The sequence below is a fragment of the Mustela lutreola genome, chromosome X, assembly GCF_030435805.1.
Source record: "Mustela lutreola isolate mMusLut2 chromosome X, mMusLut2.pri, whole genome shotgun sequence".
Classification (NCBI taxonomy): Eukaryota; Metazoa; Chordata; class Mammalia; order Carnivora; family Mustelidae; genus Mustela; species Mustela lutreola.
In genome coordinates, this window is record NC_081308.1 from 128,577,378 (window position 1) to 128,605,318 (window position 27,941).

General features: G+C 51.4%; 1 long non-coding RNA gene across 1 annotated transcript in view; it reads left to right on the forward strand.

The window, feature by feature from the left end:
* The window catches only part of LOC131821233 (uncharacterized), a 231,179-nt gene extending 225,972 nt beyond the window's left edge, over positions 1–5,207 (forward strand). The window contains exon 8 of the long non-coding RNA XR_009349866.1: positions 5,117–5,207. This is a non-coding gene — a long non-coding RNA (uncharacterized LOC131821233). The remainder of the gene's footprint in view (positions 1–5,116) is intronic.
* The last annotated feature ends 22,734 nt before the right edge of the window (positions 5,208–27,941 follow it).

The window sequence follows — 27,941 nt, forward strand, 5'->3', positions numbered from 1 at the left end:
GCCAAGTGTCTGTTCCTGATACTGCCCAAACCGCCCACACCTCTTCATGACACAGCAGACTGGGGTTCTAGCAGGAAAAGAGAGAATACCCTCAACTTTCTATCTTGGGCACATTTTGTTCTCTTGACTCTGAGAAGCAAGGTCCATTGGGCCCAGAGGCCATAGTTCCCTCAGCAGAGCTGTAATTCCTGCTGTTCTGGATGAAGGGCTTGCTTCTGGGGTTCACAGTCCCAGCCATCTAACATTTCCACCCTTCTTCTACCACCTGGTGACCCCACCAGTCTTCAGGCCTGTGGAATGCCTTCACGTTCTGCCCCTGCATGTCTGGAGAGCTCTGTGAACTGTTTCTGAATCCTTAAACTAAGCGCCTTGGTAACTTACTTGGACTTTGTGAGTTGGCCTATCTGCTTATCCCCCTTTCCTGATCTCAGCCCCCAACAGGAAAAATGTCTCCCCATCGCTCACTCAAAAGGAAAGTGGTCCTGATTTCCTCCCAGCATCCTTCCCTCAGCTGGGATGGAGGTTCAGCCCAGGCTCCCAGGAGGGATGCCCCCCCCCCTTACAACACTGTTCGTCCTTTTCCAGATGGGAACACAAAATTTGCAGGTCTTTATGTCCCAACCATGGGCCTGGCTGTTCTTATAACCTTCTGACAACTTTCATTTAGAAAGGGAAAAACCTGCCAGAATAATGCACACTACTTGAGTGTCGTCCACGAGTTGGCCATATGAGCATTCCATGTATCATGCTATGGAAGATAGAAGTTGTAATGACAAGAAAAGTGTCTTGCAGCTTGGCATGGGACTGGTAGCAAGACCTCACAGGAGATCATCAACAGGGGGGTGGGGCAGTTCACAAAATGGCAGCCGTTCTCAGAACAGTGTCCCCTTGGAATTTAGAGAAATGATGGTACCTTTCTTTTCATAACAAACAATGGTTTGTTATGGAACAATGCTTATTAGTCCATCTCTTGTGCCCTCTGCATACCATTTCACATTACCGTCAACTGTCATGCTCATCTCTTTTAAAACTTGACCTCAGTTCAGAAGAAAGCAAGGTCTGTTCCAGAACAAAACATCTGTAAGTGCACAGTTAAGAGTGTTCCTGGGGCCTGGCTCTGTCCAAAGGAATTCCTATAACTCTATCAGGGGTCACCCTCCCAGGTGCTTCAGGTGAGGGGAAACCTTAGGAAGGCCTTTTGGGGCCAGCCTCCCAACTCACTGCTTTCCCCTCATTGCTGTGGTCAGTTGTCATTAATGGGCCCCCTAGTGAAACCTTTGTTGGATGGCTCTAGTCATTCAGTGTTAGCACCATCTAGCATTTTCCTTGGGTTTCCAGCAGACTGTTGTCCAAGGTGGGCATCTTGAAGTATAAATATAGACCCCCAGAATGACTTAGTGGTCAAAATGATGGTTCCACCAAGGGCCTCCAGCCTCCCCGGTCTAGACAAGAAGTTCTCCTCAAAGTTGCTTCCCTCATGATGATGTTGCCCATCCTTTGTCAAAACAAGTTAAAAATAAAAAGGTACAGGGCTGCCTCGCTGGCTCAGTTGGTAGAGCATGCAACTCGATCTTGAGGTCATGAGTTCAAACCCCACATAGAGCTTAAAATAAAGAAAGTAAAAGAGAGGGAAAAAATCAATGGGTAGAAAAAATTTTCCAATAGTAAAATAAGCTAGAAAACAGCACCCTAAAAGGAAAGTATATTGAGTGGCAAAAAGTAAACAGTGCTGACGACAAAGACAAAGCCCAGCAAAAAGAAAGCCCACAGGGGGCCCAAAGAGGTCAGTAACCACAGTTGTGGGCAGCAATGGCGCTGTGGCCAGCCAGTGCCAAGCTACCTTCCCAGCGGGGTCTCCAGAGGTAGTATCTAAGTCTTGGGAGCTACATACATCCCACCCTGAGCTTTGAATGGCAGCCTCTTAAAGCACAGGTGTACTTTGGGTGACACAGTGGTTTGCAGTCAACAGATGTCTCCTCCCAAGCAGATCAAGGGCAGTACCCCTTGAGAGCATCCTCGTAATTTCATCAACCACAGCTCTCTGGAGTATCTCTGTCCTGAGATGTGCCCTAGGTTGGCCCCCCAGGGTTCCACCTGGCTCCACTGCCGATGGAACTCCCAGTCTAATGGGAATACTTTTTCCTCCCCGTTTTACTGAGGGATAATTGACAGATAAAATTGTAATGTATTTCAAGTGCACAATGTGATGATTTGATACATGTAGACATTGTAAAAGTATTCCCACAACTGAGTTAATTAGCACATCCATCACCTCACATATTTACCTTTTTTTATGAGAACACTGCATTTCTCCTCCCCCAGCAAAGTTCAGTTATGCAGTCCAGCACAATCAACTATGGTCACTATGTTTGACATGAGATCTTCAGACCTTACTCATCCTATAACTGAAAGTTTGTACCCTTTGACCAACCTCTCTTCATTTTCCCCCGCCCCTCAGCCCCTGGCAACCAGTTTTGTGCACTCTGTTTCTGTTGCCATGAGTTTGACTTTTCTCCCCTCATTTTAATAGTAGTCCACCTTGTCCCCCTTTCCCTTATGCTTCGTGTTTCTCATGCCATGTTTAAGAAATCTTTCCCTACCCTTAGGTCATGAAGATGTTCTCCTTTAAGATCTGAAAGCTTTATAGTTTAACCTGTTACATTTAAGTCCTCAGGCCACCGGGTCTTGATTTTTGTGTGTGATGTGAAGTAGGGGACCTATTTCATGTTTTATCCCTGTAGATACCCAATTGTCCCTGCATACTCGACTAAAAAGACGATTCTCTCCCCACTCCTGTGCACTGTCTCCTCTGTCATAAATCAGACTTTCTCTGTGCATGGGGCTGTCTCCAGGCTCAATCTTCTATTCCATCAGTCTGTCTGTCCAGCTTTATACCAAAACAACAGAATACAGATGTCTCTCAATAGCTACTGACCCAGGCTGTGTTCACTAGGGATTAGAAGGCTAAAGGTTGGGTATAGCCACATTAGTAAGGATCTAGAAAATCAGTTGGAAAAGCCGGAAGTTAGTGAGAGGTGGGGCACAGTGTTCCCTAGCATGTCCGGGGGCAAAAGAGAGAGATTCTTAGGAGGATGAGTGGAGAATCAAGTTGGGTCTCAGCATGGGAGCATGAGGCTAACAAAAGAACACCGGGATTATTGGGGTGTTCAAGCTGAGATCACAGGGGCCTGGATGAAGGAGAAACAGGGAGGGATGTATCCAAGAGACACTGAGAAGAGAAAGTTAAGATGATGGCATTTTGTTACGAGTCAGTAGAAGAGTAAGGGGTCTGGAGACTGAAAGATAATGCTAAGCTTTCTGGCCCAGAAACTGAGAGATGATTCTGGTTTGATGAAACAGACCCACAAAGTAGTCAGGGGAGTGTGTTTTCTGCTGTTCAGTCCTAAGAGTTCAGTTGGAGCTCCCGAGAGCCCAAGTGCTCCCGACTGCACACAGAGCCCACAAGCCCGGCTGTTGAGCATGACACGTCACCCGTGGCTTTGGGCTTTGGGAGTTGAAAGGGGACTTTGAGTCATATTCAGGCCCCCTTGGGTAGTGTTGAGTGCATTCTCTTTGCAGTCCAAACCCGGCTGGATCATAAGGACATCCCCGAACACACCATTTGAAAAGTAAGCCACTGTCTTCCCAATGGCAAAGGTCACCTAGATTAAAACAACAGCAGCAACAAAAAATAGTGACCAAAACTAAAGGAAAAACTAACTTGAAAAACAACAACAACCCAATTAACCCTAGGCTAATTCACAGAACACTATAAAACATATCTAATATTGAGGGGTGCCTAGCTGGCTCAGTCCATAGAGCATGTGACTCTTGATCTTGGGGTTCTGAGTTCCAGCCCCAGTTCAGGATGGAGATTATCTCCAGAGAGGGAGGCAAACCGTAAGAGACTCTTAACTCTAGGGAACGAGCTGAGGGTTGCTGGAGAGGGGCGGGATGGGGGATGGGCATTAAGGAGGGCCCTTGATGGAATGAGCACTGGGTGTTACATGCAACTGATGAATCACTAAATTCGACTCCTGAAGCTAATAATACACTATATGTTAACTAAATTGAATTTAAGTAAAAAAATTAAAAATAAAAAAATAAAATCTTTAAAGCAGAATAAATAAAAGGTATTGCAAATACTTTGTAAATGCTTAAAATATTCTTTTTTTCTGTCGGTCTAGTCTGTTGAAATGCATGGCAACCTTCCTCTCCATCTCCTGCCCCTGCCGATCTGTGCCAAAGCATTCAGGTCTCATAGTATTATGGAAAGGCAAAAGCATATTTACAGAGACTGGATGGGTATAAAGAGCAGATAAACCAAGTCTCTTGAGAAAATAAAATCCCAAAGCAGATTATATACGTTGTAAGAAAACTAAAACAGTGTTCACAACTCAATTACACCACCAATCGGGTTTTTAGAAAGAGACCATTCACATTTTAGGTCATAAAATCATTCCCTTAATCTCTTAGACAGCAAATAAAATTGAGATTTAAGATAAGATTTGCTTGGTTAATAATGATATGAAAATCTTTGGCAAATAATTAGGAGGGATTTGGCTGTATACGAACCAGCTAATTCCAACACAGGTTTAACAAAGAATGGGCTAAGGGAGGAATTGGTTTTTACTTTTTCTTCTTCTATATGAAAATGGAAAGGCCTCTCATTTTGAATACTACTGGTGCTTGCCACGAAATCAAAGGTGCTATGGGAGCACATCCTGGGCATGAGGAAGGGGCTGGACCAGGAAGTCTAGGCGCCCAGAAACATCTTCCCCTGAAAGACAGCCAGAGTCCCCAATCCACTGAAGCCAAACTGTGGCATGGGCCACAAAGTTGTTATCTTGAGTTTCTGTAGTCACTTTTCCTTTGTTCCCTGGCATGAGAGCCACAGCTGACTTCTCCGGGGCCTCAGGAAGTCCTACGCTCAAGCCACCCAGCTTTCAGGTGTAAGGGAGTTTCGGCAAAGCTAAAACCCACAAGTGTCCTGAGCCTGGAGACCCCTCCCTTTCGTTCACATTCATCCACTCACTTATCCAGGCACTCGCTCCTCCATTAATTCCACCTCCAAAATTCTACATCATTTACTTCTTCCCTTTGTTGCCTCTCCTAGCCACTAGAACGTGAGCTCCGTGAGAGCAGAGACTTTCATTGGCCTTGTTCAGTGCCGTACCTCTTGTGGCTAGAACAGCGCCTGCCACACGGTGAGCACCCATTAAAATATCCGTTGAATAAGTGAGTAAATTGTGGCGGAAGGAGATGGATCTGCTTCACAGAAAAGGGAATCCCGGAGATGGACCTTGGAAAAGGAAAAGGGTCTTGGTGGCTAGCCAGGGTTGACTAGCACCTGGGCCTGGGACAAGCAAGAGAAATGGCCCAGGGGTGGGGAATTGGCTGCAATGTTCAGAGAACAGAGGGGCCCTGCACAGGAATGTGGGTGTCAAATAAGATTGGGACTGAACCAGCAGGAGTGGTCAAAACCAGATAGAGGTGCTGCGTGGTCTCCTGCACGTGTTGGGGTCTAGAGAAAGAAATTTGACATCCACTTACTCCAAAGGCCAAATGCCTAGTGGATCCAAGACTTGCAGCCTGGGAGATGGCAAGAGACCTCAGATTCCCTTTACCGAGGACCTACTGAGCACCTAGTGTGTCTGCAAGAAAAGTCGAACTCAGAGGGAAAAACTAGCAGCAGAAGGTGTAACAGGAAGGGCCCTGGCAGGGGAGGAGGAAGGGGGTGGGACCCCAGCTGGGCCTCCCAGTCTGGCTGTCAGTCCTGTGATGGGGACAGGCCAGCTGATCCCAAGGGCCCCTGCAGGCTTGACATTCTGGGACTCTAATTAAAGAAGCGAAAACTTCATTCCAGAGAGCTGGGAAAATCCTTGGGTTCAATTTTACCTCCCAGTTCAGCACGCTCAGAGGCAGTTAAAAGAAATGGAATGGAAATCCAGAGAGCCTAATTGTCCCTCAGCAGACTTGTTTGCTTCGAGATGTCAGCAACTCTTGGAAGAATGCAGGGGAGCAGCCTTTTCACAAGCAACTGTCTGTAGTTCGGTTTCTGATCTTTTCTTTATACATTGCGAAGAGGATGGGTCCCTTAGGCCAAGAGGAACTCCAAGACCAGGATCCTTCCAAACTGAGCTTGCAAGAAACCAGATAAGAAACGTAGAGCTGGGGTCCAGGGGACCACGGGGCCACTCTTGTCCTAAACGGGTCTCCGTTTTCATAGAAGTCAATCCCACGAGCCACAGAGAGGGAAGTTCCTATTCCAAAAGGCTCCGCTGGGCTGTCCTCTCTGGGTCCAGCTTAGGGAAGAGGGCTCTGAACTGTGAAACAATGGGATGCTGGAAAATCCCCAGAACCCGTCATGAGAAACAAAATAAGTACACTCCTCACACGAGCTCTAATCGCAAATTTCTGTGTTTCGACTGAATTTCACTATCTAGGAAGGGTGAGGGTCACACAGTCCAAGCAGGACGCCGACCCTGGGGAGGCCCCACAAAGCCACTCAATGTGTGTAAGGTTGAGAGTAAAAGGCTTCCTATCAGTTTGGGGGATATGATGTGAGTGGGGAGGGGAGGGAGGAGGCCAAGTCCCAGGCGGGGTTCAGCCTTCTCATCTGCTCCCAGTGGCACCATTGCTAGATGGGAAGCAGGGGTGTGGTCCGAGGGGAAGGGTGAAAGATCCATCCCTGGACCGTAGATGGAGGAGCCTGTGGGTTATTCTAGGGGAGGGGCCCGGGGAGGAATTAGGAAGACAGGGCTGGGCTCCAGAGACTGGGGAACTCCCTTCAGGCATTTCCTTGGTGGTGTGTGGTAGAGGGGGGCAGGGTGCTGAAGTTCAGGTTTGGTCCTAGTCCCTTGGAAGGGGAAGACGGTTGGACATACCACTCTGGCACTAGGGCGAGAGGGAAGACCTGTGATCTCGCGCAGGGAACCCTTCACCCACCCTCCGCCTCCCCCTTGGTCACCTTGGCCCCCAGGTACTCCACGGGTTTCTGGTTCAGTAAGACCTCTCTGGAGCCACCGGAGCCCTGTGTCTAGGGCTTCGGGCCCCCGTGCTGTCCCAGGGGTGGGGTCCCGTGGGGCCCCGCTGCCTGCCCCGAGTGGGGCTTGGGGCCCCTCGCCAGGCGGGCCTTTTCCTGCCCCCTGTCTCCGTCCCAGGCCCGTCCCGTAGTGGTCTGTCTCTAGGGCCGCTCCTCTGCTCCATGGGACCTGCCCCCGCTGGCCCTCTGAGGAGGACGGGGGAGAGGGCTCGGTGGGGAGGGGGGCCCCGGATGGCAGCCCTCGGCTGTCTCCTCCGTGCATTCCCTCCACACTGGGGACACGGGCCATCTCCGTGTTGGCGGGCAGGCTTCTGCCACCAGGGCCCCGTGTGTGCATCCCCTGGGCCGGGACCTTCCAGTGGGCCAGCGACCCCAGTGGCCTGCTGTCCTCTGCTGAGAGGCCCCACACCAAGGGGGTGCGGGGGAAGTCACAGGCCCACACGCGGCAGTGGCCTTCCGCTTGTGGAGAGCAGCCCGTGATTCAGGGGCCGTGGGAGACAGGCGGACGTTCACGTGGGAGGCAAAGGGGACCCGGAGCTGAGGCCCCGTCCCCGCATTCCTCTGACAGCCTGGGGGTGTCAGAAGGGGGTGGAGGGGAGGGAAGGAAGGGTGCGGGGCAAGAGGGACGGAGGGAAGCCTCGGGAGCCCATCGGCAGAGCCCCTCAGCCGGCACCAGGGCCCACTCGGGACCGGGGTGGCTGCTTCTGAGACGTGTCCGCTGTTCCCAGGGACCGTGTGCTCGACAGATGTCCCCTTCGGCAGGTGACCGGGGTCAGCAGACCAGGCCAACAGAGTCCCCAACGAGAAAATCTCCCAGTAGCTCTGGTCTCGGGCCAGTTGCTCGTGGTGGGCTTGGATGGGGCTTCTGGGTCCTCTGGAGTCCACAGGCTCCCAGAGTCCGCAGAGAGCCCTGGCCAAGGACACAGGGTCCCCGGGCTGGCCCTGACTTGCCCATCCCCGCGGCTGCGGCCTCTGCCCCCTGGTCTCCCCACTCGCTCCGCGACATGGGCTGGAGAGCTGGAGGACCCGAAGGGCCCTGCCTGTCCCTCCCACAGGCTCTCGGGGCCCGGCTGGCTCAGGGCTCCAGGCTCCAGAGCCACCCTGGGTCCGCTCTGGCCACCTGATTGATGCATGGGGATGGGAGCCCGGCCAGCCTTGGGTCCCTCGGTCTCCATCTCTCCGTCTTGTCACTACTCCAGGGGCAGGGTGCTCCCTCCCACTGTAGGGCTGATTAAGAGTATCATCTGCAGCTCGTCCTCCCCCCCACCCCCGCAGGGCAATGCCAGCCCAAGGCCCCTCTTGTCTACCCAGTGTGGGCTCCTGGGGCGCAGGCTTGGTCCCTGGGCAGTGTCCTTTGCTTGTTTGCTGCCTCTTGTTCATTTTATTTTTAGCCCACTTCACCAGGCTCTCTCTGGCCTCAGCAAAATGGGAGCGTGCCCAGAGAACACGCACGCAGAGGGTCCGCTGAGGGGCTGGGAGGCCAGCTGAGAAGCTGTTTGCTTCGCTTCTTCTATTTACTGGTACACTTGGAAACTGCTATTTATATTTTAACCCTCCAGGGACAGCCATGAATCTGTGGATAAAGAGTTGGTGTATTTCCAGCCTTGAAAGTAAGAAATAATCAGTAGTTACGGACCTCACCGAGACTGCCAGGGTGGAAGGCTGTGGGCAGGGCGGCCCTGAGTGGGAGGCCCTGGGAGTGGCTGCGGGGGGCGGGGGGCGGGGGTTCACCATGTCCCCACCCCCTCAGCTTACGGGGGCTGTGCATTGTGACAATCAATATGAGCCAAGGGCAGAACAGGCCCGTGAAAAATGTCAGGGCAATCAGGTAAAGGTTTCACACCTGGGAAAACGGAGACTCCAAACCTCCCCCTGCTGCAGAAGGTGCCGGAGGTCCCTCGGATGGTCAAGTGGCTAAGCTGGGCCAGAACCAGGGCCAGGGTTCCTCCCCTTGGTGCAAGAAGGGGTCATTCACAGGCCCAGAAGCCCCCTCTCCCCTTGCTCCACCCTGCAAGTGTACGTGGCCGACCCGCACCCCGCCTCTGAGCAGGTACAGAGGGCCCCGTGGGCTGGGTGTGGAAGTGGAGCTAGATGAGCTGCATCCGCCCTGGTCCCACCACTGCCTCCCCAGAGGGGCTGACAGTGAGGCCACTGAGGGGTCCGTATGGCTATGGGAAGCAGGGGTTGCCCCAGTGGATACTGGAATCCTGTCCCTAGTGCAGCCCAGGCTTCGGGCCCTGGTCACATGTCTGACCCCAGCTCTTTGAAGCTGACTGGGAAGACTCCCAATATTAAGACTTCTCCACCGAGAGCTGTTTGGGTCTCAGATGCCCCAGTGTTTGGTCTGCTATAATGGCGATGTTTGGGGATGCTTATCCGAAAGCATTTTAGCAATCTGCCGAGTGGCCTGCTTGTTGTTTTTCGGAGCACTGGCTGCCGTCTGTGCAGCTTACTAACGGGAGACAGTTTAAGGACGTGTGTAGACACAACTGAGTTCTTCCTAGAGCGAGACTGGCTTTTGGGCTTCTCAGAACTTAACAGGAGGAAAGCCACCGAAATCCCTGCCCCCTCCCACGAGGTCTCTTTGCCTCGCTAATGACACCCAGCACTGCGCACTCCTGGTGGAGAAGGGGGGTTTCTGTGGAGTCTGACAGCTCTAATGGTCCCTTTTGCCTCCATTGTGCATTCTCAGCACGAGGCATCTGCTGGCTCGCTCTAGGCCTCCGATGGCACTGGCCGGGAGGAAGCCACCACCTCCCCCCCACCCCCCCACCCCCCCACACCACCACTGCTGCCCCCTGCCTGGGTTACCTGCCCCCTCACCCTGGCCCAGCCAACCACACCTGAGGAGAGCACAGGTTTAGCTCAACTCGTGGAGCCCATAGTTTACAGCTAAATCTACATACATCATAATCTAAAAGCAAACATTCGTCTTTGATCGCTCTAATTTATGCATAGAATCAGTTTACTGTTTTCGTCTTAATTATTATTTTTTTGAATAGCTTGGTGGCAGAAACTCCAAACCTGCTGAGTTTCATATTTTACTCTGCAACTTATTTTCTTGTGTGTTTTTTTCAATGTAAAACATCTCATTAATACAGGTAATCTGGATACTTTGTTTCAACCTTTCATGCTCATAGAACAAATCGAATGAAAATGTAGCTAAATTGTAGAGAAGCTTTTCTCCATTTTGGGGGGGGGGCGGGGTCTGGAGCAAGAAAATGAAGAAAGTTCCAATCAGAGGTATGTTCAGGGATGTGAGGTTCCATGAGATTTCCGTTAACAAAGCACTCAGGAGGGGCACCTTTCTTTTCTCCGCCATCATTTCCCGAAGTGTTTGTCAGAGAGAGGCCGCTAGGGCCCCCCCGCACAGTTTGGTGAGGGCCCAGGGGCCATTCAGGCGGGTCACAGGCCACAGGCCACAAGCCACAGGTGCAGCAAAACCAGCGTCTGACACCCCCCCCCCACCCTGTCCGCCTTCTCCCAGCAGCCCATCAAGAAGCCCGGAGGTGATCCGAGAGCTACCTGGCTTCATAGCCTTGGCTTTTGGCCTCAGTGGCCGGAGGAAACTCCTCAGCCTGGAGCTTGAGGCTCTTGGAGGCGCCTTGGAGGTAAGAGAGGGCGCTGGAGGCAGAGGAAGGCTCTCCCTCTCGGCGCTTCACTGAAGCATCTCCCCTCCCTCCCGAGCCCGGGGCGCTGTCCCCGCGCCCGCCTGCTTTGGCTGGGGACCCAAATTGCGGGAAACAAAGAGGCTATTTAGGTGCAAATATCCCTAATGAATAAAGAAAGGAGATTCATTTGCCAGATTATTTAAAGCAAGTTGTCTAAACCGTTTCTCTTCAGCCAGCACGCTGGCCCTGGGGGCCCTGAGGCACCGAGCAGCCCTCCAAAGCCGGGAAACCCCGCTGGAACCGGGACGTGCAGGGAGCCCCAGGCGAGCAGAGTGCAAAGGTGCCTCCCCCGCGGTCAGGGACGCTCCCGGGAGCAGCTCTTTGTGACTAGGCTCTTCGCAGCCAGCAGATCCTAAACCGGCCTCCTCTCCTGAGGCCGTCGACTGAGGGTGAGGAAGTGGCCAGATGGGACTGGAGACTCCTTGGCTGTTTCCTAGCTGGCTGGGCTCCTCTCTGGTCCCTGCTGGCGGGGCTGCCCGGGCCTCCGCTGCCCGCCCCGTGCTCTGCGTTTGGCTGAGAGTGGCTGGCCAGGAGCCAGGCTGGTGAGAAGCTGGGCTGGCCTTGGAGGCCACAGCCTGGGACTCTTCCAGTCTGGCTTAGGCAAAGGCCGCAGCAGAAAGGAAGAATCCCAGGGCCGGGCCTCATTGCCTTGTCTGCCGTTCCTCTCTCTACTCAAACAGTGTTCAAACGTTCTGCAGGCTCCACGTAACAGCTAGCGATACTTCTACTATGTGTGGATCGAGGAACACAGAAGGGCAAACAGCCATGTATGTGCGGCAGATGGCGCCTGCTGTACACAGGGCCCTGTGCTCTCCCTGCCTTGGTGGCCCCCGTGCCTTCACTTGGCCCACATTCACCAAGTGCCCAGTAGGGGCCAGGCCTGTGTTTCCTGCTGGGCCCAAAGTGACAAGAAAGACATGGCCCCTGCTTTCTGTAAGTGCACAGTCTCCTAGGGAAGGCAGATGGGAACCCTGCATGGTCTTGGAGAAAGTACCACAAGGCTGAAATTCAGGTGTCAGCCGGTTGGTTCATGCTCTCTCTGAAGGCTCTAGGAGAGGATCGTTCCTCACAACCTCCAGCTTCTGGTGGCACCTTGGCTCGTGGCCGCATCCCTCTGGTCTCTGGCCTCGTCTTCACATGGCCTCCTTGTTCTCCCCTGTGTCACTCCTCTTCTTAGGACACTTGTCATCAGATTTAGCCTGCCCCCTCCAGCTCATTTTGAAATCCTTAACTTGATTTCATCAGCAAAGACCCTTTTCCCAAATCGGATCACAACCACAAAACCACCCTGGCCAAGTAGGTAAATGAATAAAAGCAAAAGAAGAGAAGAGAAGAAAAAAGAAGAAGAAGAAGAAGAAGAGGAAAGGAAAGAAAAGAAAAGAAATGAAAAGAGAAGAGAAGAGAATAGAAGGGAAGAGCCCCGTGAGGGTTAATAAACATATTCAGTTTGCTTGGGTTCTGCCCTTACTCACATCACAAGGTTTTGACAGCTTCCCAGTGCCTGAGAAATGCTATCTGAGCCACTCAGTTCGGCTCTCAGTATCCCGTGGCCCAGCCTACCTCTCTAGCCACGCTCTCCCCACACCCCACCCATCCTCACGTGCATCCATACCCCATATTAGTCCCCCTTCTCCCCAGCATACCCTGGTCTCCTCCGTCCCTGGGCCTCAGCTCACTTCTTCCTCATCTAGGATATTTTCCACACCTGCTCACCTTCCTTCCACCTTTCCAGGCTCAGCTCACCACTTCCTAGAAGCCTTCCTAGTCCTGCAGAGCTGAGAATGACTCTCTGCCCTAGTTCCTTCTCGAGGGTCCACGGGTCCATATCAACCTGGCCAATTCTCCTAACAGGAGTTTCTCTCCTCAGGGGATGGAGTTGAACTCACCTTCCAGTCCCGGACACCTCGCACATGGTAAGATACACAACTGATTTCTGCAGAAAGGAATCAAAGGCGATGTGTGTATCTCTCTGCTTCTCCCATTGCTCAGTTGGCAAAGAAGTTAACCAATTCCGGGGGGTTGGGAGCCAGCTGAGGTGGAAGGGATCTAGAGTCAGCCAGCATAGCACGTGGCGTCCAAAGTTCCCGACTCCTGCCCTGGTCGCCTCTGCTGCTCTTTCTCTGCAGGGTGCCCTCAGTCCAGAACCTGTCAGACACCCCCTTGTCTTGGCAAAGCTGTCTTGGCACAGGGACTTGGGATTCACTCTGTTGACACCGGAGATGAGCGCAGATCTTGCCCAGACTGCTCAAGGTTGTGCAGATGTCTCCCAAGCCCCCTTCCTGCTTCCTCCTTGTTTCAACCAAAGCCAGACGTCTCCCTCTCAGTTCTTCTGGCTCTAGGAACCTAAGCCCCCCGCCCCCCACCCCCAAGGCCATGTGCAGACATCATACCCAAACCGAACTCACAGCGCCCCTGGAGTCTGTGCCCAGAACCTTCCTAACAGGCCCTCCTCAGGATGCACAGCCCTGGGTGGGGGGAGCCATCCTCAGTGGCCCCTTGTGTCCCGCCCACTCAGGGACTGGCTGGTTTTGTCCCCAGCTTCTTCTCGGTCCCCAGCCTCTGCCCACCTGCTCCCATGGGAGCATCAGCCCAAAGACTCCACCCTGCCATCACTACGGTTGGGGGAGGGGGCAGAGCCCGAACTGTGACATCAGCCCTAGGATCACATCCCAGCTCTGCCTTCTGCTTATGACCTGCTCTGAGCCTCGGTTCCCAGTGAACGCGTTCATTACCCCTATGTGCTAGGGGTCCAGGGTGCAGTGGTGAGAAGGACAGAAATTCTTCCCTCCTCTGGAGCTCACAGCTTGGTCTCTGAAGCACGAGACATGCAAATAATCATGATAGGGGACCGGGGCTATAATGTTGGGGCCCAAGCTGGGCTCTGACGTGACTGCACATAGAACCCGCTACGAATTTCCCCGCTCTCAAGCATGATATTATAAAAACACAGCGACAAGCTGGGGGCTAGAGAATTCTGCAGCTGCAATAAAAAGTCATTTCTCCTGCAAGGATTTCAGGAAGAAAGAATTTTTTTTTTTTTTTTAAGAAAAGCTGTGGGTGTATTTGGCTATCACAAGCTTAGATAATCAGCTGCTCCTAATGGACAGGATGGGCACGAACACCCCAGAGCCCATCCTGAACAGCACAGAAAGCCAAAGTCAGGTTTCCATGTCACCGAAATACTGCGTGTCCTCCATTTTCGGACGGTGTCGTGGTTAGGATGCAAATAATTTGATAATCGTTTTTCAGGAAGAAATAACGCAGCAGGGGAACAGCATTGAGAGTGTCTGTGGAGAGGGGCAAGCGTCGCAGCATCAAGGCAGGAGAGGGCATGGGCTCTGAAAATTCCGTCCCAGGGGAGTCACAACAGGAGGAACACCTGTGTGCAAAGGGGTGACCAAAAAAAAAAGATCCACCAGCACCCCGAGTGTGTCCCAGGGCTCCTGCTCTCCTGTGGGGCCAGCTCTGCTGTGTTGGGGAGGAGCCGGGGACGCTCGGAGGTGCTGGGTTCAGATGGCCGCATGGTATCTCCTGCAGGTCAGAAATTTGTCTTCTCTTGCCCGAACCCATCAGCAGCCCAGCGAGTGGCCCCTGTGCTGGTCTAAGCTGAGGCTTAGCCAACCTAAGGTCTAAGCTAAGCTAAGCTAAGGCAGGCATGCTGTCCTGCTGCCTGGGCTCCTGGCCAGACTCCCCTGTCCGGGCTCCCTAGGGCCAAGGGAAGGCCCCTTGGCCAGGGAAGGGCCTCCTGGGCCCTTGGCAGATGCTCACAAGTGTTAGTTCTGGGGCTGGTGGTGGTTTCTTCTCCTTCTCCCTCCTCCTCCCTCCTTCCCCTCTCTGCGGTATGTGCACTGGCTTCTCGTGGCTGTCAAAACAAATGTTTAAAAGCTTGGTGGCCTAAAACAACAGAAATGTATGATTTATGCAGAAAATTATGGATGGATGGGTGGATTCTCTTACAGCTCTGGATGCCAGAGTAGAAATCAAGGTGTCCACAGGGCCCTGCTCTGTCCGAAGGCTCCGAGGGAGAACCTCTCGTCATCTCCAGCTTTCCGTCACCTTCCTCCCTGTGTGTTTCCAATCTCCTCCCTTTCCAATATCTCATCTGGGGATCCTTAACTTCACTGCGCCTACAAAGACCCTTTTTCAAATAAGGTCATGTTCACAGGGTCCAGGCAGGCATATCTTCCGGGGGGCACCATTCAACATGTGATTGTGTGAACGTTAGGATCTCATGTCAACCCCAAGATCACAGGCCATGCCACCCACAGGACACTGAGAGCCAAGTGCCCGCAGCCACAACAGGAGGCAAGACCACTGCTTGTACAGACTCTGCAGAACTCGCAGGGAAATACCTGGAGGTCAAGTGACCCAAGCCCAGTGGCTAGCCTGACAGGGGAAAGGGAGGCTCTTCCTGAGGCCTGCCTCCTGCTCATTTTCAGCAGGTGTCCGGAGTGCTTGCGGCTGGGGCAGTGAAGTAAAAGCCCCTCCTTGAAGCCACTGGAGTCTTGGGCTCCAGCTCCTGCCCTGTGGGGCTGCCCAGACTCCTCTTGGGGACTCTCCCATTGTCCGATGAGGACGGGGCCCAAGACACAGCAGCAGGAGGCAGCAGGCCCTGGAGCACAGAGGGTCCCGGTCCTGGCCCTGAAATGAAAGCCCCTGACTACCACGTCTGTCACTTCAGTCCCCTTCACTGAGGGAAAGTGGCCGCCGCGCACCAGTGGGGTGTGGAGCGCATGCACAGAGGGAAGTGGAGGCGTTTTGCAACCTGCAGGGGCCGGCAGGAGGCATTCATTGAAATGCCTGGCCGCTGCTCCCACCTGTACAGCCTTGGGGCTAGCACTGATCTGTCTCTTGCGTGGGACTAACTGCCGCCCCTCCTGCTGGGAGAAGCAGGGACTGGAGAGCAAGGGGGGGCTGGGGCTGGGGCTGGAGCTCCGCACGGGCTCCCCCTCCCACATTTCTGAGAACGGAGTGATGGAACAGAACAGGAGAAAGACCATGTCTGTCACCAGAGGGGGGAGGGGACAACCCAGTGACCAATTTCGGCGATTAGCTGCAAGAAGAGGGCCCTTTATTCCAGGCGTGTGTATGCCTTTTAATTTCCTCTTGTGGGCTCCTGAGGGGGCCCGGTAACCATGCAATTGGTATTCCTCGCAGGCCTCAGAGGACACGGGCACTCTCTCCGAGATGGCTCCAGGTGGTACGGAGTGCCACCTGCACGCCCCGCTTCCCGGTTAAGTGCTCGGCACAAACCTGCACTGGGCAGGGGAGGGGAGGCGGCCGGGGACCGGGCCTGCCCCAGGGGTGCAAGAGGGTCTTCTCTGGGTCCGGAGGCAGCAGCGGCGAGGTCCGAGTTGAAGTTGGCAGCTTCCTACCTTTGCGCAAATCAAAATAAAAATGTACTAGTAGCGATCAAGAGACCCGGTACCCTTAAGCAGTTGAAGGCCCCTAAGTTACAAAGCGGGCCAATTAGGGGTGGTGATTTGCATTACAGGGACACCCTTTGCTTCATAAAAGCAGTTCTCCTGAGGCGGCAGTAGACGGAGCCCCGGAGGGTGAAAGATTCCATTTACTGAACTGGGTTTCTGCCCACAGCTCCGCGGCGGCACGCTCCGCGGCGTGAAGCCAGCGGGCATCGGGACCGACTGCCGACCAACCTCCAGGCCCCGCGATGTGCCCCGCGCGAGCTGGCACGTACACACCTCTTCTTCGCGGCGCCCTGGCAGTTTCTCAAAAACAGACCCTGTGGTTCCTCTCCGTGTGGTTTCCATTCCAGGCACGGCTGAGCGAAGAAAATGACTTGGAAGTGCCCACTAGAAATAGAGTTCGGGAATAAAAAGGTATTTTTCGGGACACCTAGGTAGCTCAGCCGGTTAAGCTTTCAACTCTTGATTTTTGGCTTTGGTCATGATCTTAGGGTTCTGGGACCGAGCCCTGTGTTGGGAGATCTGCACTGAGCATGGGCATGGGCATGGACGCTGCTTCGGATTCTTTATCTCCCTTTCTCTCTGCCCCTCTCCCCGCCCCCCCCCCCCTCCTGCTTACAAGCTTGCTTGCTTTCTTAAAAAATAAATAAATAAATAAATTTTCAGACTTGCCCAGGTTCTGGGACTCCCAAAGAAAAGATGCTGGGGTTACTGTTGGCGGGGGCGGGGGTGGGGGGGTAACAATCTCTTCTTCATCCGCGCCCCATGCCCGCCATTGCTCAAATTGAGCAGTCTGTGGACACCTTAAGAATTCAAAGTAGTTCTTCAAAGTTCTGAAATCCAACCGTCAACCAGAGAGTTGTCAGAGCGGGGAATCTGAGGGCTCTACCAGGAACCAGAGAAAAAGGCAACGGAGGAAGGAGAGGGACAGAGAGAAGCTCAGAGGAGGGGACACGGGAGAGGAGAGAAGAGAAGGAATGCCGACAGGTCCCGGGGGTTTTAATTTTCACATCGCCGAGTGCCACCGAGCTGTCAGCCATGACACTTTCCCTCACCACCCACTGTGGCCACTGGGAGGGACTTCGGGGAGGGGAGAACGTGGGGCTCCCTCCTTCCCAGAGCAGCCCGGTCTGCCTACTGCTGTTAGGCCACAAGGGAAGGAAAAGCCTCCGAAGTTTGCCAAAGGTCTCCTCTCTCTGAGGGGAAATGGCTGGTTTGCACAGCCACCAGAGCGTGAAAGCTGTCCCCAGCTGCCCTCGTGGACTGTGCTCACATCAGTGCCACAGGGGCCTGAGTCAGACAGAAGCTGCCTCGGGTTGGCAGGGACACCGGGATTCAGCCAGAATCTAGAAGCCACCGGTCCAGTCTCGGTCAGCGATGGACCGACTCCCAACCACTTGGGCCAAGGACCGGCCACGGCCTCCATGCTTCTAGTCCCTTCCTTGAAGCGATCGGGTAAATCATTATGAACGCGCCTCAAGCAAGGGACTTCTAGCTGGTGGCTTCCAGCAACTTCCGGCTCCTGAACCACCACTGTCTCCCCGTGAAGCCCTCCCAGGCTTCACACTTACTCTCCTGTAGTTCTGCAGGGTGGAAGGCCACACGTGGTCCCACTTGGCTAAAGTCCAGGTGTCAGCTGGGCGGCCGGCCTCTGCAGGCGTTTCCTTGCCCTTTCCAACTTGTGCCAAAGACCTGCATTCCTCACCTCAGGGCCCTGCTTCCAAGGGAGGGGGGCTCTGCTTCCGGAGTCTCTTCTGTCCCTGCCAAACCACCTCCACCTCTCCCTTATCGGGACGCTTGTGACGGCATTTAGGGCCCACCCAGAGAGTCCAGGATGATCCCCGCTTCTCGAGAGATCCGTAGTCACATCTGCAGCCTCCCCTTGACTGTATACCATTCAGTTTCCAGAGACTAGGACACAGAACTTTCTGGATGCCAGTACTTAGCCTACCACACCAGCTGTGGGTCTCTGGGCAACTAAGTCACCTCACCTCTCTGAGCCTTACTTGTTTGCTGACCTCTTGGTTCCACGAAGACAGTGGACATCCTTGCACTTTATAAACCATTCAGGGAAGACCAGCCTGAGTGCCGAGGCTGGTTCTTCTCCCTTCCTGTGAAGCTGCGGGCCCCTCAGTTCAGTCACCACAGCCTCCTAAGCCAAGGGGCTCCTCCCACCCTGTCCCAAAGAGCGACCGTGGAGAGAGGAAGGTCCTTGGGTGGGTGGCAGCCATTCTGGCTTTGATCCCAGGCCCTGGCATCAGATCGTCTCAGTTGTTCAAACTTCCCCTTCCCCTTCTGCCATGCGCCGGTTGCAGTGAGATCCCTGTGTATGTAAATAGGACCATGAGTGCCAAGTCCCATTTGTTCTCCAAGTAGCGGCTAAAGCCGTCTGTGCTTGTCACCCCTTCGCCGCCTCTGGAACCAACCACAGCGGCAAGGCACAAGTGCCCCTTGGCATGGGTGCCACCCTGGTCTTCTGCCAGTCTCTGTCCACATCACTTCAGTGGATCGGGCCTCGGCTGTCAGCCTGCCTGGGGGCAGGTCACGGCTTGTCCCACAGCTGATAGGAGGTAGGTGACGGACAGCAAGGGCTCTGAATGGAGAGACTGGTAAAAACCCCTGGGTGCGGGACCACAGCTGCCTTCCAGAGCCCAGCAGAGACCATGGAGATTGCCAGCAAGCTTTTCAAGGGAAACCATTGTCTCTCGACCCAAACCCAGGGAAGTCACATCTGCTACCACGTTGGTGGTGGTGGTGGTGGCGGGGGGGGGGACTTCAGCTAAGCCTGTGAGAAAGTGAGCATGAAAGACCCTTTGGAACTTGGCCTTCCCACCGCCTCAGTGTGCCAGCACGGACACAGGATGCTTGGAGGAGGAGGGCTGGTGGGGGAAATTTCATCTTCATTCCCCAAGATGATGAGGCCCCTCGGCTTCCACTGTGGGTGCTGCCCTGCCCCGACCGGGTCTGCGGCCTCTTCCTCTTCTGACCTCTTCCTGCCAAGCCAGGGGTTCTCAGGGTCTTCTGCAGCCATCCTCGTGGCTGGGGTACCCTAAAGCCCTGAGAAGGGGCAGGGTGGTGACACTCTTTTCATTTTATAGATTGGTGGGCAGTCGGGGTAACTAACTTGCCCAAATCTCTCTCTCTCTCTTTCTCTGTGACACACACACACACACACACACACACACACACACACACGTGGAACTGGTAGCAGAATCCCCCCTGACCAAACTCGGGCCCTGTGGTCGTCGCCCAGTATTCGAAGTCCTCCGCCGTCTCCCGGAGCAGTGTTGACCGAAGCACTACCGGCTTCTCGAGTCCGTCTGAACACAATTGCAAGGCGTCTACTCTTCCCCACCACAGAGCAGCCCCGCTGTGTAGAAAGCCCACTCCGCACACTGTGCCACATTACCTTGATGCGTGAAGGAGTCATTCAGTCTCTCTAACAGGAAACGGGAATATACCTTTCTCCGTAGCCGTTTGCTTGCTTCTATTGGCTTTTGCTTTGTTTCTCTTTGTGAACAACATAAAGCCCTTCAGCACCAGTTACAGACCCTGAGTTGGTAGGTGGACACGGTCATGTCCGTGACCTGACCCCAATGCAGGTAAGGATTCTGGAAATAAATGACTCACTTCCCTCAGGATTTGGGGGTGAGAAAGCAGCCCCCTCCCGAAGCAAGCTTAAGCATCAATGTGCACACACTTGGAGGGGACCAGGACACCTGGTCCAGGACTTGGTCTGAGGGCGGGAGACACATCTGCCTTTTCCACTTGCCTTCTCTCACAGCTGTGGTGAATTTTTATTGGAGATGCACTGGTGACTTACAGCAGCCTGGATGCATGAGCAGATACAAGCACGCAGTGGTCTTTTATTCTTTTTAAAAAGATTTTATTTGAGCGAGAAAGAGGGTGAGCGAGAGAGGGAGACCAAGAGGAGGAGGGGGAGAGGGGGAAGCAGACTCCCCACTGCTCCAGGAGCCTGGGATCATGACCTGAGCCGAGGGCAGACGCTTGACCCTGCCGAGCCACCCAGGCGTCCTGCAGCTGTCTTCTATTAAGCAGGACACTATGAGACTGATGCGCTACCTACTGCGCTAACGAGGCACCTTAAGCAGGACACTAAAGAAAGCCACAAAAATGTGAAACAATGTCCTTCTCCTCAGTGGTCATTTTTGTTTTGGAGAATATAGTTATTTATGTTAACACGCAATGAGTACATTATTGTTAATTTATAAATGAATTAATAAATATTTTAAAGTTTTCTCAATCCAAATTCCTAAAGCTGTAAATATCAATAGAGAGACAGAGCCTTCATAGCCAAGAGTCCTGCGAGACCAAAAAGCCTGAGAACTGCACTCCTCAAAATCGGGGGGCACTCCCACTGGACATTTGGGGACACTGTGTGGAACAGTAAGATCACCCAGTAATTTACTGGCAGAAACACGACTTCAATCCAGGTCTTCTGAGCACCCAAGCCTCGATTTCCAGGACCTTTTTGTCAAAAGTTTCAGGGACTTGGCTCCAGGACAAAAGCCTAAAAGAACCAACAGGTTGGGCCTTCCCGTGGCTATCAGATCCTCGCATCTCCAGTGAGTCCAGACTCTCTAGCCACAAAGTAGAGGGTTTTATCCACCCACCACCTTAAAGAATTACCATAAAGGAGAGACACTCACCTAGACCTTGTAAGGAGCCAGGATCTGGGCTTCCAAATCCCCCTGTCAATTGCTCTTGTCCTGGGGTCTCTGGCCAGCAGAAAAGACCCTCCCCAGGCCAAGCAAAAGTATTACAATTGGCCGTGGCTCATCATTAAACTTGGAAGACTTTTTTTTTTTTAAAAAAAGATTTATTTATTTACTTGACAGAGAGAGAGACAGGGAGAGAGGGAACACAAGCAGGGGGAGCGGGAGAGGGGGAAGCAGGCTTCCCGCAGAGCTGGGAGCCTGATGAAGGTCTTGGTCCCAGGACGCGGGGACCATGACCTGAGCTGGAGGCAGACACTGAAGGATTGAGCCACCCAGGCGCCCCAAACTTGGCAGACTCTTCAAAAGCTGGAGCACCTGTGCATCAGCCCTCTCCCTGGCCGTGTCCCCAAGGGATTTCAGCCCCAGCTTACCTCCCTGCTTTAAGCTGCTCCTGCTTCTACACAGAGTACCTCACTGCGCTCAGAGCCTCTGAAACCCAGGGAGTTCCCCTAACCGCCTCCTTTTTTCACCAGTTCCCAAGCCGCCAAGCAACCTGTGTGTACAAACTGCTAAAAAGTGTAAAAAGTGTTGTCTCTGTGCTCCATGGGCCCTTCAGTCAGGCCCCATTTGATTTTAATAGCACCGGAGCCCTTGTGTTACTCCAGACATCAGGCTGGCTGAGCTGTGGGGTCCATGCATTCTCTCTGAATTGTTACTGGAAGGTGACGGGGAGGGACCGCGACTTGCGAACTGCCTGCGCCGGTGGCTGGTGGCCGGGGTTAGTAACGTTAGTAACGAAACCCCAGCCCCGCACTCGGGAAACACTGTGGCTTTGAAGCCAGCCTGACATTCGAGCCTTCTTGCTGGTGCTCTTCCAGCCCATTTGCAAACTGAGAAGGGAGCTGTTGACTCTTGCTTTGCGATAGACTTCCGTGGCATCCTGGCCCTGAGTCTCCAATTTCCCAGTTCTGGCAGTGGGTCAGGTAGAGAGCTCAGCACTGCCGGGAGGACTGGCTGAGGAAGGAAGGGGAGCGGCTCCGGAGGGGGAGGGCCCCGCGGTTCCACTCCCTCTGACACGTATCATTAACTATTAACCGAGAAACATTATTTGTGTGGATTTGTCACAATTGCCTTCTACAACTGGCTTCCTCGGTGCCATGCTAATTACCCATATGTGCTCCCAGGCACATTTGTGAATGCCAATCATTTATTTCCAATTTACATAATCATGGAGGGCTGTTGATAACATGGAAATGCTTCCGAATTAATGCATTAGCATTTGCCTCCAGATCATTTTATGCTCTGTCTTGACAAGTTCATTCCTATCATAAATTAATTTAACCTTTTGCATCCTTGAAGCAGTCAGGGAAACCGCCTACATCTCTGCAAGGGTCATTTGTCTCATGTGATGTCTCAAGTTAGGTGCTTTCCTGTGCTCATGGATTTCTTTTTCTTATAGTAAAAAAAAAAAAGCAAAAAAGCTACAACTTCCAAAGCTGACAGAAGAAGAAACAGAAAATTTGAGTAGTCCAATATCTATCAGTGAAGTTGAAAATTAGTTTAAAACCATCCCACAAAGAACCCCAATGCCCACATGGATACACTTGTGTATCCTTCTAAGCACTTAAGGAAGAAATAGCACTAACCTTCCATAAGCTTTTGCAGAGAACAGAAAAGGGGGAACACACCCTTTTTTGATGAGATCACTATAACCTTCTCCAAAACCTCACAAGGATATTACAAGAAAGGAATATTATAGACCAGTTTCTCTCATGAACATAGTCTTACTATAACCTTGACCTTAATGACACATTAGCCTATCAGGGACATCTGGCTGGTTCCATCACCAGAGCATGCAGCTCGTAATCTCAGGGTCGTGATTTCAAGCCCCATGTTTGGCGTGGAGCCTACTTAAAAAAAAAGAGAAAAGAAAAAAATATCAGCTAATCAAATCCTATATATATATATATATATATATATATATATATATATACACTTACAATATATATATCAATGTATTTATTCATATACACATATAAATATATACATATAGATCTATCCCCATTTAAATTATACTCATCTATATGTCCATGCATATTTATTCGTATATATTTATTGCCCCATTCGTGTGTGTGTGTGTGTAGACAGAGAAAGAAAAAGGAAAAGAGGAAACGCTTCACATTCATATTCCTTCTGGTGTTTTCAGGAATCACCTCCTCGGATGCCAATACGTGACCCAGCGTCTGCTTCTAGGGAAAAATGATCTAATTCAACAACCAATTAAATTTTATTCCAGTTATGCAAGGGTAGCTTAATATTAGAAAATCAATCATATTAACAGAAAAAAGAAGAAAATTATAGAATTATTTAAACAGTTGCAGAAAAGCATTTGACAACATCCATAGGCATCCACGATCAAGCAGATGAACAAATAAAAATCTCTTAGCAAATCTAGTCAGATAGAGGGAAGCTCCAAAAACTATAACAGCCATCATTATCAACACTGAAGTACTAGAATCTTTCCCATAGGCTGGGAATGAGAAAAAGCTGCCCACTATCCCCACTTGCATTCTACATCATATCAGAGGTCTAATCTAGTTCAACAGAAGATATTTAAATCTGCTATTCACAAACTACATGATTGTATACATAATAAATCCAATAGAATCTACAAACTATTAGAGTTAATAAAATAGGATACAAAGAATAGGTCTTTCCTTGATAGGAATCAGTTACATTTTTATATATCAGCAACAAATAAATAGCCGGTAAAATGAGAAAAGATGCCACTTACAATATCAAAAAACATCAAATGCCTTAAAATAAATTCTAGAAATAAATGAAAGGTGTCCAAAATTTCTACACGGAAAATAAGAAAATATTATTGAGAGAAATTAAGAAAATCTGAATAAAAGTAGGCCTATGCTATTAGTAAGAGGCCAGAATACCAAATACCATAAATATATAAACTTTCCTCACATTAAACCCATACAGTTGGCTCAATTCTAGTAAAGATCCAAGCCGGCTTAATGATTATTTTTTACATTGCTAGATATCAAAAATGCTATAATAATAAGACAATGTGACATTGGTGCAAGGACAGTTCAAAGTCAATTTGAAAATGGAACAGAATGAAGTCCAGAAGCATACCCACAAATATATCATTAGCTGATTATGAAGAAGATCGTCCCTTCAATAAATTATTATGGGCCAATTGAATGTCATATGGAAAAAGTACAGTGTGACGACTCCTCCCTCACGTTACTTACCCAAACCAATTCTAGGTGAAGGATAAAAGGTAAAAACAAAAAACAAAGAACACATAGATAGCTCACCTGGGGCACTAAACGCCCTAGCCATATTAAAAATATAATACATTAGACTACATTAAAATTATTAACTTTTATTCATCAAAAAAGCATTAGCAGTGAAAAAAGGGGAAGAAGATATTTGCAATATATATATTCAGGTCCGCCAGCCTATTCTTCTATTGAAGCGTCTGTCTTTTGCATACTGATTTGTAAGAATTCTTTATATATTCTGCATTTTGGAGAGTTCTCAGAGATATATGTCCAGAATATATATCTAAAGGACTATCTAGAATAGATAAAGAAATCCTGCAAGCTAATAAGAAAACACAAATATCCCGATAGAAAATGTGGCAAAGGACCTGAATCAACATTTCACAAAAGAGACGATCCAAATGGCCAAAGGATGTGCAAACTCAGGAGAAACCAGAAAATGCAAATCACAGCTTCCACGCAATACCGCTAGCATAGTGTGTTCTGTAGTGTGCTTCCCAGATTCCCCTTCAGGACTGAAGCACCCAAGCCAGAAGGTGTTGACAGAGGACAACTCTCAGGTGAGTTCCCCCTCCCAGTGACTGACCTCACCTGAAAAGAGTCACCTAGCTGGAAGCCACCTCCTCTCCCCAGAAAAGGGTGCATTCCTTGACTGGCTGCTCTCAGGCGCAAGACTCAGTCCCCAGCCCCAGTCTGGGACAATTCTGAAGGTTCATACAGCAATATCCGTCCATACAGCAATGCCCAAACTGCAAATGACCCAAATATTCATCAGGTGCAGAATGGGTAAATAACTCAGGACATATGCACGTATAAATCTCACAAACATGATGTTGAGTGAAATAAACCAGACACAAAAAAGCAAGCTCTTTATGATTCCATTTAAGTAAAGTATGAAAATAAGCAAACACTGGTAGAATTCAGCATGCTGGTTACCACTGGGTGGTCGTGGGGGCAGGCTGGCATTAGTGATCACGTGGGACACTATGGGGACTTGGGGGAGCACTAGTGTTCTGTTTCTTGATCTGGTTCTGGTTCCACAAGTTGGTCACGTGAAATTTATCTGGTACACACCTGATCTGAGCACTTTTCTTTGTATATACTTTAAGTAAACGATCTTGGAAAACATAAAGAGCACATGTACATACACACACATGTAGAAACTAACAAGGCATAGTCACTGAAGTGGTCTTTCAATTTGTTAACATTCAGTCTTCATTCATTCATTCATGGAGCCCCATGAGCCGTGGCCAGGCCAACGTTCGAAGTGGACCATATTTCAAGGCATGTCAGCCTCAACATCTGAGAATGCTCGGGCTCCCTCTGTGCGCCCCGACTCCTGAGGCCGTGGCTGAACTTTGGCAGTGGAGACACCTCGCTGGCTGGGGGTTGGAAGAGATACTTGAACCAAATCAGAGGTTTTATATTCACCTGCCTTGGCCTTTTGATGGGCAGTGCTGGGGAGGGCGGGCATGGTTTTGTCAGTACTGAGTGGGTGGTAGCTTGGGAGGAGAGACAATTCTCCCTGATGAGTCAGTCGAGATACAAGCTGGGCACTTGGTGTTGATGAAAATAAAAAGCCTTCTTCCCTGCCTATTGGAAAGGTTCAGCAGGTACGCTCTTTGATAAATGGTCACAGTAATGAAATTCACACTCTTTAATCACAAAGGGCTATAACTTAATTAAAAACACACTGAGGATTGATTTGGGTTGGAGAGCTCTCCCCGTTCCTAGGCTTTATTAAATTTGGTGTTTCTTTGCTCAGCCTCATATGACATGCTTAAGTGCGGAAGTCGATGGCAGAGGTGCTGTCGCTGTCCGGATGGGATGAACCCAGGTTTGGGTCCTGGGCAGTCCAGGATGAAGGGAGATGGGGGCAGGGTACCCAGAAAAGGGGCCCCTGCCTTTGCCTGCAGCGTGTTCTATGCAGACTAGGAGAAACCAGAGTGTTCACTAATCAGAATCCAAGGCGAGGCTCTTCTTGAGCCTGCTGACTCGAGTCCCTCAGGAAAGAGCTGGTGCTGGGGAAGCCAACTGCTCAGAGCCATCTTGTGTGGTAAGAGCTGTTAATGTTCCCACTGTCCGCCTGGGGAAACCTAGAGAGAAGGAGGAGTCATGACTTGTCCAGAGGGCTGTGGGTGCAAGTGCCGAGGCAGACAGTGTCCAGACCCCATCCCCAGGCAGACACTCCACCCACAACACACATACTCGCAGATGGATTCCTCTCGCCTCTACACCTGGATACAGACCCGTCTACACACCCATCTGGACTCCCAACACACACACGTACATGCACACACACACACACACATACACACACACACCCCTGTGCAGGTAAACCCAGATGTGGACACACATTTACACACTCGACTGCACTCCCAACACATACATGCTGAAATGCAGACACCTTCACACAAACAAACGTATGTCCCCATACCTGTGCACACACACTGGGATATAGGCACATGTCCAAACTCCCCTACATATTCCCCACGCATGTGCACCCTCCCCACATCCATGCTCGTACAGATACACTCAGTTACAGATATCCGTCTGCACACCCATGCACATTCACTATCCCCTGCACACGCATACCTGAACACCAACGCCCGGGTGGAGATGCAGATGTGCGAACACAACACACAATGTGCACCCCGCACCCATGCCCATGAAGATATATTTGATACAGAAGTGCATTCAACTACCCATACACACCCACGCTGCACACACATCCCCACTCAGACATGCATCTTCTCCACGCCTGCACTCACCCCAATAACACCCAGACACAAGTACAAACACACATCTGCACATCCCTATCTGCCCACACACCTCCAGTGTGCTCATTTACACACGCTCACAGACACACACGCACTCATTCACACATAGGCAGATACATCTAAAGACAGACACGCACCCACATGACCGTGAACATGCGTATCCCTCACACACATACACTCACCTACTACACACACCTAAACACATAGACACACATACACACACACCGGGGCCAATTGGCTCAGACACACACCCACACACCCATGGCCATCCACGCTATACACACACCGACACAGAGCCAAACACACACACACATACATATACCCAGACACACATATTTATACACACATATACATACCCAGGCAGACACACCATGTGTAAATGTCCATCCACGCCCAGATCTGAACACGCATGTGAACACATACACATACACATAAACACACATATAAGCACACACTCACACACACATATGGATACACTCAAAGATACACACACATATATACACCCACGCACCCACACATACACATGTGTGTGCGTGTGGAAGATGTGTGTGCACACAGGCACCGTCACTCACATATCTAGACATGGTTATAGTGAACACATACCTACTTACGAATGTGTACACACGCTCCTTCACTTCCTGGGACCACCTGTTCATGCCACGCACTCACTGTGCTCACACTTTCTAGAAATCTGTGGCTGAAGGACAGGCCTGAGAAGCGCAGTCCAGCTGGCATAATGCGGGCTCCCTGCCCGCCTCAGCCCTAGAAGGCTTGCTTACGCCTTGGCACTGCCAAGTGGCTGAGTGGGGCCCTCTCCCCGCTCTCCCGAGGAAACAGTGGGACCGGTGGCTCCCTCAGGCCCCCAGCCCACCTGTCACACCCATGGCGCCTCCTCCAGCAGGACCTGGGCCACCATTCCAGGGGGCCCCCTGGGACATTTCCTGGGTCACTGACAACAAGTGACAGAAGGCCAGAAGACAACCCTGGAGGGGATGACAGGGCTGCAGTCACAGGGCCTTGTGGCCTTTGTGTTCTGAG